Source organism: Halichoerus grypus, chromosome 13 (genome assembly GCF_964656455.1).
Source record: "Halichoerus grypus chromosome 13, mHalGry1.hap1.1, whole genome shotgun sequence".
Lineage (NCBI taxonomy): Eukaryota > Metazoa > Chordata > Mammalia > Carnivora > Phocidae > Halichoerus > Halichoerus grypus.
Window position 1 is genome coordinate 36141124 of NC_135724.1, and position 13795 is coordinate 36154918.

Here is a 13795-nt window from a genome sequence, read left to right on the forward strand (position 1 = left end):
CTAGGAATGCAAGCATGGTTTACCAGAAAACCGATTTCTATAATATACCACGTTAGCAGATTAAAGAGAAAAAACTTAAAGTCATGACTGAATCAAAAATTGAATAATTTGGGAATAAAGGAAAACATTTTAGCATATTAAAAGTACAACAAACTTTAGGGGCGCCTGGGTGGCTCAGTCGTTAAGCGTCTGCCTCCAGCTCAGGTCATGATCCCAGGGTTCTGGGATCGAGCCTCGCGTCGGGCTCCTGCTCAGCGGGAAGCCTGCTTCTCCCTCTCCCACTCCCTCTGCTTGTGTTCCCTCTCTCGCCGTGTCTCTCTCTGTCAAATAAATAAAATCTTTAAAAAAACAAAAAAAATTAAAAATAAAGTACAACTTTAGAATTCAGGAAGTCCTTTAAAAACTTATCTCCTTTGTGGTATCCCCACCCTATGAAGTCAAGGGCTTAAGAGAGCAGGAGAGGAGGGGAGGGGAGATGTGCAGAGAGGGAGGAACTAATGTAGTCCAGAAAGAGAGAAACTACATGTAGAACTTGAACTTCCCATATAAAGTGTGATGAAAATTAAAGGAGGTAGCAAATTACAATTTCATAGCCATCATCATAAGCACTATGTTACTGATAACTAGGTTTTTTCCTTTTAAGAAAGATTGTGGTAAAATATACATAACATAAAATGTACTATTTTAACCATTTTTAAAGGTACCATTCAGTGGCATTACATATGTTCGTACATTGTACAACCATCACCACCATCTGTCTTCAGAACTCTTTCATCGTCCCATACTGAATGTCTGTACTTTTTAAATGATAGTTCTCCATTCTCCCTCCAGCCCCTAGTACCAACTGGTCCAACTTTTTGTCTCTATGTATCTGACTATTCTAGGTATACCATATAAGTGAAATCATACAATTTGTCCTTTTGAGTCTAGCTTATTTCACTGAGTATGTCTTTAAGTTTCATTCATGTTGTAGCATGTGCCAGAATTTCCTTCCTTTATTTTAAGGCTATTACTTCATTGCATGTATATACCACATTTCATTAATTCATTTATCCATTCAATGGACATTTGAGTCGTTTCCACCTTTTGGCTGTTGCAAGTACATTGCTAGGAACAGGGGTACAAATATCTTTTTTCCTACTCTCAATTCTTTGGGAGTATATACCCAGAAGTGGAATTGCTTGATTGCGTGGGAATTCTAGGTTTAATTTTCTGAGGAATTGCTGTAACACTTTCCACAGCAACTGCACAATTTCACTATTCCAACTATCAAGGTACAAGAGTTCCACTTTCTCCACATCCTCACCAACGTTTGTCTTCTGTTTTGTTTGTTAGTTGTTGCTAATAGCCATCCTCATGGCTGTGAAGTGGTGTCTCACTGTGGTTTTGACTTGCACTTCTTCACTGACTAATCATGAGCATCTTTTCGTGGCTTTTGGCCATTTGTTTATCTTCTTTGGAGAATTGTCTGTTCAAGTTCTTTGCCCCTGTTTTAATCGGGTTGTTTGGTTTTTGTTCTTGTTGAGTTGTAGATATTGGATATTGACCTCTTATCAGATATGTAATTTCCAAATACTTTCCCCCATCCTATGAGTTTTTTACTCTTAATATTGTCCTACAATGCACAAAAATTTTCAATTTTAAGTCCAATTTGTCTATTTTTTCTTTTGTTGTCTGTACCTTTGGTGTCATATCTAGGAAATCATTGCCAAATCCAGTGTCACAAGGCTTTTCCTCTGTGCTTTCTTCTGAGAGTTTTATAGTTTTAGCTTTTATTTCTTTGATCCAGTTAATTTTTGTATATGGCATTAGGTAAGGGCACAACTTCATTCTTTCATTCTTTTGAATGTGGATGGATATCCAGTTTTGCTAGCACCGTTTGTTGAAAAGAGTGTCCTTTCCCCATTGAATAATCTTGAACCTTGTTGAAAATCATTTGACCATATACACAAGGGTTTGTGTCTGGGCTCTATTCCATTGGTCTATCCGTCTGTCTTTATGCAGTACCACACTGTTTTGACTACTGTAACTTTCTGGCTATATTTATTTGAATCTATTACTGAAGTTTCTATTCTGTCTTGATTACTGAGGGGTTTTTTTAAGTTTATTTATTTATGTAATCTCTACACCCAACGTGGGGCTTGAACGCACAAAATCAAGAGTCTTTTTCTCTTCTGACTGAACCAGAGACAGGCACCCCTGAATTTTTATAAGTTTGAAATTAGCAAGTCTTGAAATAATGAGATCTCCAATTTTGCTTACTCTTTTCAAAAATATTTAGGATTAAAAAAATGTTTAGGATATTCTAGTCCTTATTTTTCCATAAAGATTTTAGAATCACTTTATCAATATCCAAAAATGCTGTGCTTGGATTTTGATTAGGATCAGGTTAAAACTATAGATAAATTTAGGAAGAATTGACAGCTTAATATTGAGTCTTCTAATCAATGAACAGCAGTATTTATTTATCCACTTATTTAAGTCCTTAATATTTTCTTTCATCAGTGCATAGTGTTTAGCATGCATAATCCTCCACATGTTTTGTTAGATTTATACCTAAGTATTTCACATTTTTGGTGCCATTATAAATCATTCTGTTTTTTTATTTTAATTTCCAATTTATTTCCCAATATACAGAAATGAAATTGATTTCTGTGTGTTAACCTTATATCCTGCAACCTTGCTAAACTCATTTATTCTAAGAGGGCTTTTTTAAGATTTTTTTATTTTTCAGTAATCTCCACACCCAACATAGGGCTCAAACTCACAATCCTGAGACCAAGAGTTGCATGCTCCACCAACAAAGCCAGCCAGGCACCCCTATTCTAAGAAATCTTTGTAGATAGTTTGGGATTTTCTATATAGTAATGTCACCTATGAGAAGAGCTCATTTTATTCCTTTCTAATCTGTATGCCTTATATTTCTTTTCCTTTTATTATTACACTGGCTAGGACTTCCTGTATGGTGTTGAATAGAGTGGTGAAAATGGACATCGTTGCTTTGTTCTGATCTTAGTGGGAGAAGCATTCAGTATTTTACCATTAGATATAGTGTTAGTTGTAATTTTTTGTAGATTCCCTTTATCAGTTTGAGGAAATCCCTTCTAGTGTGCTAAGAATTTTTATGAATGAATGTTGAATTTTGTCAAATGCTTTTTTGGTATCAATTGATATGATCATGTGGTTTTAATATGGTAGATTACATTAATTAATTTTAAATGGTGAACCAGCCTTGCATCCTTAAAATAAATCTCATTGTACATGATATGTTATCTTTTTTGTGCATTGCTAGATTCAATGTGCAAATATTTTATTGAGTATTTTTGTTTCTGTATTTGTTCATGATAGATATTGGTCTATAGTTTTCTTGCACTGTCCTTGTCTGGTGTTAGAATAATGCTGGCTGCATAAAATGAGTAGGAAAGTGTTTTCTCCTCTTTTATTTTCTGGAAGTGATTGTTTTAGAAATGGTATTGGTATTTATCCTTAAATATTTGTTAGAATTCACTGCTGAAATAATCTGAGCCTGGAGTTTTTAATGTCTGTATTCAATTTCTTTAATAGATATAAGAATATTCAGATTATATATTTCATCTTGAGTGAGTTTTGGTACTTTGTGTCTTTCAAGGAATTAGTCCATTTCATCTAAGTTGCAAAATTTATAGGCATAGAGTTGTTCATAGTATTTGCTTATCCTCCTAATAACAGCAGTAGGTTATGTAGTAATACCATTTCTACTATTGGTAATGTGTCTTTTTTCTCCTTTTTTCTTGATCAGTCTGACTAAAGGTTTATCAATCTTAGTGATTTTCACAAAGAATACACTTTTTTGTTTCATTGAGTCCCTATTTATCTTTTCAATTGCATTAATTTCTGTACTTATTTTTATAAGTTTTGGGTTTATTTTGTTCTTTGTTTCCTAATTTATTTAAGTAGAAGCTTAGATTATTGATTTGAAATCTTCTCATCTTCATCTAATCCTACAACTTGCCCTCTAAATACTGCTCTAGCTGCATCCTACAAATTTTAATATGTTGCATTTTCATTTTCAGTTCAAAATAAAAGGATAAAAGAAAACTATATTCACAAAAATTCGGCAACTTAGAACAAATATTTGAACCAATTCCTCAAAAACCACAAATTACCAAAATTCACCCAAGATGAATAAGCAACCTATATAATACCATAACTATTAAAGATATTGAATTTGTAGTTAAAATCTTCTGAAGACAAATTTTTCAGGCTGAGATCACTTCATTGGTGAATTCTCCCAAATATTTAAAGAAGAATAATACCAACAGTAAATTATCTCTCTTAGAAAATAGGAGGGAGGGGCACTTGGGTGGCTCAGTCGTTGAGCGTCTGCCTTCGGTTCAGGTCATGATCCCAGGGTTCTGGGATCGAGCCCCGCATCGGGCTCCCTGCTCAGCGGGAGGCCTGCTTCTCCCTCTCCCACTCCCCCAGCTTGTGCTGCCTCTCTCGCTGTGTCTCTCTCTGTCAAATAAATAAATACAATCTTTAAAAAAAAAAAAAGAAAAGAAAATAGGAGGGAGCACTTGCCAACTCATTTTATAAGGCCAACATTACTGTTATCAAAACCAGACAAGAATAGTACAAGAAAACTATAAGAAAAAAAACATGATCATATCAATTGATACAGAAAAGATATTTGACAAAGGTTAACAAACAGTTACGATTAAGAAAAAGCAATAAAGCAAATTATAGATCATACCATACTTATTAATAAAGGAAAAAAATGCTTTCCCCCTAAAATTGGGTATTAGGCAAGGTGTCCACTCTCACCACCCATTTTCAACATCTTACTGGAAATCCTAGTCAGTACAATAAGGCAAGACAAAATAATTAAAATGCATATGGATTGGAAAAGATAAAATTGTTCCTAAGCACAGATGACATGATCCCAAGGAATCTACAAAAATACTTCCTGAACTAATAAGCAATTTCAGTAAGGTTACAGTACACAATGTCAACAACAAAAGTCACTCATATCTCTATTTTTGGCAATGAACAATTGGAAACTGAAATTTAAAAATAAAATTCAATTTAAAATAGCTCCTCTCAAAATGCAACTCTTAGTTATAAATCTAACAAAACATGCTGAAAACTACAAAATGCTGATAAAAAAGAAAACTAAGTGAAAGACACCATGTTCATTGATTGGAAAGTTCAACATAGAAATAATTTCCATTTCAGTCAAAATTCCAACAGGATCTTTTCAGGTAGACAAGCTGATTCTAAAACTTATATAGAAAGGCAAAGGAACTAGAATAACCAAAGAATTTTGAAAAAGAATAAAGTTGATGGAATTATACCAACTGACTTTACAACTTACTATAAACCTACTATAATCAAGACTCTGGTATTGGCCAAGGGATAAACACATAAATTAATGGAATAGAAAGAAGAGTCCAGAAATAGACCCACACAAAGATGGCCATTTATTTTTTAGAAAGGTGAAAAGACCATTCAATGGAAAATTCAGTAGTCTTTCCAACAAATGGTTTAGGAACAATTGAACATTTGGGGCAAGAAAATAAACATCTACCTAAACCTCACAACTTGTACAAAAATTTACCACAAATGGGTCATAGATAAAAATCTATGAAACTTTTAGAAGAAAATCTTCATGTCCTGAGGTTAGGCAATGTTCTTAGACATGACACCGAAGCACAATCTATAAAAGAATAAAGTGACAATTTGAGCTTCATCAAAATTGAAAAATTTTGTTTATGAGAATGCAAAAGAGAAACAGACTGGGAAAAAAATATTTGCAAATCACTTCTATCTAGAATATGTAAAGAACTCTCATAACACTAAGAAAAAAAATTTTTTTGAAAGTGGATAGAAGACTTGAACAGATATTTCACCAAAGAGGATGTGTGGTGGCAAATAAGGACATGAAAAGATGTTCAACATCATTAATCATTAGGAAAATACAAATTAAAACCATGATAAGTAAAAACCTGTAAAAGAGAAAATAGACTAACAATAGATAAAATGAACAAACCAAAAGCTGTTTCTTTGTGAAGATCAATAAAATTGATAAGCTCCCTAGCCAGACTGATCAAGGAAAAGAGATGACATAAATTTCCGATGTATAAATGAAAGAGAGGATAGATCCTATGGGTGTCAAAAAGGTAAGAATGTTATGAGCAAAATTATGGCAATAATTTAGATAATCTACATGAAATAAGGAAATGGTATAGAATAGTGGTTCTCCAATGGTGATGTGTCGTCACATATGTTGCTATTAGTTAAGAAGCTTTGCACAAGTGACATGTTTCCAATGATGGTTAAAATAATCTATGAGTAACTTTTCAAAAATAAATTGGGATGGATTCACAGTCAATCCTATAACATTATGAAATTACATTTAGTAATTTATGTACATACAGCACTGGGAAGGATGGGAAGCCGTAGTCTATCTTACTCATGTAACTGCTACTACTTGGGAGAGTGTCCCACACGTGAACATCCTTCTGTCATGGATGGTGGCAATATTTGAATATCTCCCAACTATGGAGGTATCATACACAAATTAGTAAATCATGTCAGGGATAGAACCGACTTTTGAAATGTTGTTGGTTGTTTTGGAGGAAGGTCTTACTGAGTTTTGAAAGGAGTAGCATATTTCTAATGGCAAAGCTTAAGGGTTCTTTTTTTATTATTATTATTATGTTACGTTAATCACCATACATTACATCATTAGTTTTTGATGTAGCGTTCCATGATTCATTGTTTGCATATAACACTCAGTGCTCCATGCAGAACGTGCCCTGCGCTCTTTAATATCCATCACCAGGCTAACCCATCCCCCCACACCCCTCCCCTCCAGAACCCTCAGTTTGTTTTTCAGAGTCCATAGTCTCTCATGGTTCGTCTCCCCCTCCAATTCCCCCCCCTTCATTCTTCCCCTCCTGCTATCTTCTTCTTCTTCTTCTTTTTTTTAACATATAATGTATTATTTGTTTCAGAGGTACAGGTCTGTGATTCAAAAAGTCTTACACAATTCACAGCGCTCACCACAGCACATACCCTCCCCAATGTCTATCACCCAGCAATCCCATCCCTCCCACCCCCCACCACTCCAGCAACCCTCAGTTTGTTTCCTGAGATTAAGAATTCCTCATATCAGTGAGATCATATGATACATGTCTTTTTCTGATTGACTTATTTCACTCAGCTTAATAACCTCCAGTTATATCTAGAAAAAAACTAGAAATAAAACCATAAATGCTGTATACTTAGTTGAAAGAAAGAAAATTGACTAAAAAACAGAAGTACATTGAGAGAAAGAAAAATTATTTCTTTTTTTTTTTAAGATTTTATTTATTTATTTGACAGAGACACAGCGAGAGAGGGAACACAAGCAGGGGGAGTGGGAGAGGGAGAAGCAGGCTTCCCGCTGAGCAGGGAGCCCGATGTGGGGCTCGATCCCAGGGCCCTGGGATCATGACCTGAGCCAAAGGCAGACGCTTAATGACTGAGCCACCCAGGTGCCCCAAGAAAAATTATTTCTTGTCAAAATATTCCCTTTGAAGATGCATGGCACACAACTTTTAAAAATGATTTAAAAACAAGCCATAATGAGAGGGGCACCTGGGTGGCTCAGTTGGTTGGGCATCTGATTTTGGCTCAGATCATGATCCCAGTCGGGCTCTGCACTCATCGGGGAGTCTGTTTCTCGTTCTGCCCCTACCCCTCCCCCGCTCATGCTCTATCTCTCTCTCTCTCTCAAATAAATAAATAAAATCTTAAAAAAAAAAAAAAAGCCATGATAAGATATCACTACTCATCTACTAGAATGGCTAAAACAAAAAATACTGGTGGGTTACCTGGCTGGCTCAGTCAATGGAGCATGTGACTCTTGATCGCAGGGCTGTGAATTTGAGCCCCACGTGTGGCATAGAGTTTACTTAAAATTTTATTTTATTCTTTTCTTAAAGATTTTATTTATTTGATGGGGGCCGGGGGGAGGGAGAGAGAGAGAACAAGCAGGGGGAGAGGGAGAAGCAGGCTTCCCGCGGAGCAGGGAGCCCCATGCGGGACTCAATCCCAGGACCCTGGGATCATGACCTGAGCCGAAGGCAGACGCTTAACGGACTGAGCCACCCCGACGCCCTAGTTTATTTAAAATTTTTAAAAATATTTTTAAAAAATACCGGCTCTCAAGTAAATAAAATATTTTTTAAAAATACTGGCAATAACAATTACTGGCAAAGATACAGAACAACTGGATCTTTGTACATCCATGTTCCTAGCAGCATTATTCACAGTGTCAAAATGTGGAAGCAACCCTCCTATATCAATGAATGAATGGATCAGTAGAATGTGGTATACACACACAATGGAATATTATTGCTGCTGGGTTATGCAAAATGGTACGGTCACCATGGAAAACCCTTTAGCAATTGCTTTGAAAGTAAACATGCACCTACGTTATGACCCAGCAATCCCTCTCCTGTGTATTTATCTTAGAGTAATTGAAACTTACATTTCACAAAAAGCTGTATAGCAGTTCTATTCATAACTGCAAGAAACTGAAAACCACCCTAATGTCCCTCAAGAGTTGAATGAATAAACAATACTGTGGTGTTCAATGCAATACTACTCAGTATTAAAAAGAATGAACAATTGATACAGGCAACCACTTCCATGACTATGAAAGGCATTATGCTAAGCAGAAAAAGAAAGATACAGAAGGTTACATATTGGATGTTACCATTTACATGACATTCTAGAAAAGGTAGTAAGATAAGGAGAAGAGATCAGAAGTTTCCCAAAGTTAGTGTTGGAGGGAGGATGGGACTCTGAGGTCGTAGCACAGAGTTTTTTGAAGGGACAGAACTGGTCTATAGTGTGATTCTTGTGGTAGTTATGCAAAACTATATATGTATTAAAATTCATAGAATTCTGAAATTTTTAAAAGTAAACTTTCCTGTATGCTAAACATTTTTTTGTAAAGATTTTATTTTTAAGTAATCTCTACACCCACGGTGGGGCTCGAGCCTACAACTCCGAGATCAAGAGTTGCACGCTCCACCGACTGAGCCACCCAGGTGCCCCCCAATTTTTTTTTCCAAAACAAGGAGGAGGTAGACTTGTCTCTCTTGATTTAGTTATACAATTTAAAATATCAAGTTATTTATTTACACAAGGTTGCAGATGTACACTTACGGATTTTGGAAGTACATACAGTAAAGTGGGAATTTTAGTATTCTTTATAAATTTCTCTATTTGAATTTAACTTTCTTTACCATGTCTTTTTTTAAGTTGTGGTAAAATATACATAACATAAATTGTACCACTTCAACCATTGTTATGTGGACGGTTCAGTGGCATTAAATACATTCCCACTGTTGTGCAGTCATCACCACTATCTGTCTCCAGAACTTTTTCATCATCCCAAACTGAATGTCTGTACTCACTAAACAGTAATTCCCCAGTCCCCCTCCCTGCAGCCCCTGGTAACCACTGTCCTACTTTCTGTCTCTACGTAGTTAACTATTTTAGATATACCATATGAAGGGAAATCATGTAATATTGGTCCTCTTGAGTCTGGCTTATTTCACTTAGTATAGTGTCTTTAAGGTTCATCCGTGTTGCAGAGTATGTCAGAATTCCCTTCCTTTTTAAGGCTGAATAATATTCCATTGTGTGTGTATACCACATTCTACTGATCCATTCATTCATTGATATAAGAGGGTTGCTTCCACATTTTGACACTGTGAATAATGCTGCTAGGAACATGGGTGTACAAATAACTGTTTGGGTCTCTGCCTCACTTCTTTTCACATATACCCAGAAGTGGAATTTTTGAATCATATCATTAGATGTTCAATATTTTGAAGAGCTGTCATACCTTTTTCTGCAACAACAGCACCATTTTAAATCCCCACTGCCATGGGTTTTTTTTTTTTTTAAGCCAAGAGTAAAGATATTTGCACTTGGGCAGAATTATGTAATTAAATAAATTATTTCTTATGTTTGGTTTAAATGTAAAATTTTATGATTCTGTTACACCTAATTTAATGGTAAGATTTGTGAACTGATTTATAAAATTAAGCATCATTTGTAAAGTTGTCTCTGGGAGAAAATACCTTCATAGATGCCCTATGTTGGCTTAAAAAGTTGTTTATATTATACGTGGGGATGCCAATACTGGGAATATCTAGAATGTATTTAAATCAGTGCAGTAAGCCCTGTTTAATGGAACCAGTCTGCCACCTTGTGGAATGTTAATGAAACTTACATTTTACAAATTGCGAGGACGACTATAATTTAGAAATGATGCTACCTATATTCAACTACTGGGTTTTTTTCCCCTGTGTCATTTGAAAGAACCAGTTTTATTTAACATATCTGTGCAAGATCTATGTGAAAATAACTTAAAATGCTGCTAATGGACACAAATATTTGAATAAACTTAAAGGAGGAAAGCACACACACGACATGAGTTGTGGGGTCACAGGAAAAGATTCAAATCATTCTTCATCATATAAAAAATTATATATTGCAAAATTTCTCACTCATGAGAAAAAATACAACTCAAAAATATAATTGTCTACAACATGATGAACCATAATGAAAACATTATGCAAACTGAAATGAGCCAGACACAAAAGGACACATATCCTTTTTTTTACTGTATGGTGTTACCATAAAAAAATAAGCTCTCTACTTCCACTTTATCATAGCTGAAAACACTTGGCAAATGGGAAGGGGTTATGAAGTAAAAATGATAGCATTTATCAAAGTCTGTTATAGGCTTATACATAATTCTCTGAATCCTTATGACAAGTCTGCAATATAGACCTGCTGAGTTACAAGTCACAGATGAAGAAGATGAAGTTCGGTTAAATTCATTGGTTTGATGAAAGTCTCAGTGCTACTTAATGCCACAGACTTAAACTCCTATTAGTCTCTAAAGCTGAAGAATTTGGGAGTTTCAGGATGGGCACCCCTATCTTAAAAGAGATTTCCCAATCTGATATCCAATGTGTTTTTTCTCCATTTCCTTTGAAACATGTGATTCCATTATTAGAGATGAGGCACACATCCTGAGCTCCATGAAGTTGGCTGGTTGTGGACTTTTTTTTTCTTCAGTTCAGTGGATGTACATGGTGCTGGATAGGGAGGAATGAAATAGCAAGGTAATTGCCTGCCAAACAGGCTGAGCTTGCTGGGCTGCACCATAAAATGCCAGGCTTTGAACAAAGGAGAACCAGCCTAGTATTTTAGGACTTGCCTAGAACATACTCTAATAGTTCTAGAGAAACATTGCCAAACAAGCATGTTCATAAATGTCAGACCAATGTAGCGATGGATCTGAAAACCATTCGTTCAACAAATATTTATTGAGCTCTTGCTATGACCAGATGATGTTCAACACAGTATTTTGTTAATTAGAAAAACAGATGAAAATCCCCACCCTAATAAAACTTTTATTCTAGTAAGAATAGACAGACAATAAGATAAATAGGCAATGTATATATAGTGTATTAGAAAGTGATATTTTGGGGCACCTGGCTGGCTCATTCAGTGGAGCATGTGACTCTTGATCTCAGGGTCGTGAGTTCAGGCCCCATGTTGGGTGTAGAGCTTACTTTATTTTTTTTTTTTTTAATTCTTTTTTTTTTTTTTTAAGATTTTGTTTATTTATTTGACAGAGAGAGACACAGCGAGAGAGGGAACACAAGCAGGGAGAGTGGGAGAGGGAGAAGCAGGCTTCCCGCTGGGCAGGGAGCCTGATGCGGGGCTTGATCCCAGGACCCTGGGATCATGACCTGAGCCGAAGGCAGACGCTTAACCGACTGAGCCACCCAGGTGCCCCTAGAGCTTACTTTAAAAAAAAAAAAAAGTGATATTTTACCCCCCAAAAAAGGGTGGGATAATGGAATCAGATATTCTCATGAAAAGAAAAGTCCCCAGGAAGATATTGCTAATCTAAGAGTCAATTCTCATCCTCATCTTGGTCTATTAGCAACATTTGACATTTGATCATTCCCTCTTTCAAATGCATTATTCAGGGTTTCTAGGATTCCACACTACCAGTTTCCTACTCTCTCAATGGCTATTCCTTTGGATATATTTAGCTTATTTCTTCTCCATTTCCCAACTTCTAAATACTGGTGTGCCCTGAGTTCGGTCTTCACCTTCTCTCACTGGGTTATAACAAGTGCGTGGTCTCCCTGCTTGCCCCCACCCCTCACCCAGCCTCTCCTCAACAACAGCAGGTAGAGTGGGGTGGTTTTTTCTTTTTTTTTTTTCATTAAAACGTAAGTAAGATCGTGTCATTTTTCTGCTCAACATTTTCCAGCAATTTTCCATCTCGGAGTAAAAGCCGAAGTCCCTGCAATGGTCTACAAGGCGCTGTATGCTCGTTCTTCCCTCCTTGGACCTCGGCTTACTCTCTGCCTCCTATTACGCTGCTCTCTGATCACTGCCTCCAGCCACAGGAGTTCTTGCTGTTTTTTGAGCCACACCAGGCACGCTCCTGTCCTAGGGCCTCTATATTTGCTATTCCCTCTGCTGGGAACACTCTGAGATAGCTGCCTGACTCATTCATGCTTCCTTTCCTTCAGATCTCAAAATATCATCTTATTAAGGCTTTCCCTGGCTGAGCAATTTAAAAATTCTAACATAAATAAATAAATAAACAATACAAATTTATATTTATATTTATTTAAATTTATTATTTATTGTGATATCTTTGTGTTTATTTGAATAATTAATGTATTAATTAATTAGTTAATTAATTAAAATTCTAACACACACTACCACCACCACCCCCAACCAATTACTTTTGCTCATGGCACTTACCCCAGCATGCCGTGTATTTACACTTACATACATGGTTCATTCTTTACCTCCATGTGAGCTCTATGAGGGGCAGAGGTTTTTCGTCTGTTTCATTCATTGCTGTATTCCCAATGCCTGGCTCATATTAGGTGTTCCGTCTGTCAATGTTCTGCAGTCAAAGACCAGGAGGAACACGCCAGTAGTTCAAGTTAGGTTTTTGGCTGTTGCAATGAGGGAGATTGTACACTAGGGGGAACCATGGAGCGGTTCAGTTAAGGGATGTTAAGAAGGACTTAACACATTCAGATTTTTATTAGGTGATTTTGGGGGATGGTTTCAAGGAAGTGAGGCTCTTCTCTTGTTCAAGTATGTGTACTTTTGAATGATTTAATGAATGAATATAATGGTGGTCTTCATATACCTGAAGGGCTGTCATTTGAAACTGACTGAAATTAGGCTCATTTTAAAAGATTTCAGAGGGCAGAGTTGGGACAATACATAAAGTAACAGAGTGAGCAAGGTTTCACTCACCATAAGAATTTTAACAAAATGAGCCCCTCTGCAGGAAGATGAATCCCAATAATTTGACTTCTCGACAGAGGCTGGAGGAATAATGGATTAGGATATTGTAGAAGTAACTAAGGCACTGAACAGAAGCCTGGACCTAATGGCCTCAGATTTTTGTGAGGTTCTGTGAAGATCTGCCAGAGCTCATGTGGCCTCGCAGCTTTCTTCCTATGACATTCCCAGGAAGAATCCAACACTGGCAGGGCGCCTGGGTGACACGGTCGGTTAAGTGTCTGAGTCTTGGTTTCGGCTTAGGTCATGATCTCAGTGTAGTGAGATTGAGCCCTGGTGATGGGCTCCGCGCTCAATGCACAGTCTGCTTGAAATTCTCTCTCTCCCTCTCCTTCTACCTCCCCCTCCACTCTCTCTCTCTCTCTAATATAAATAAATAAATCTTAAAAAAAAA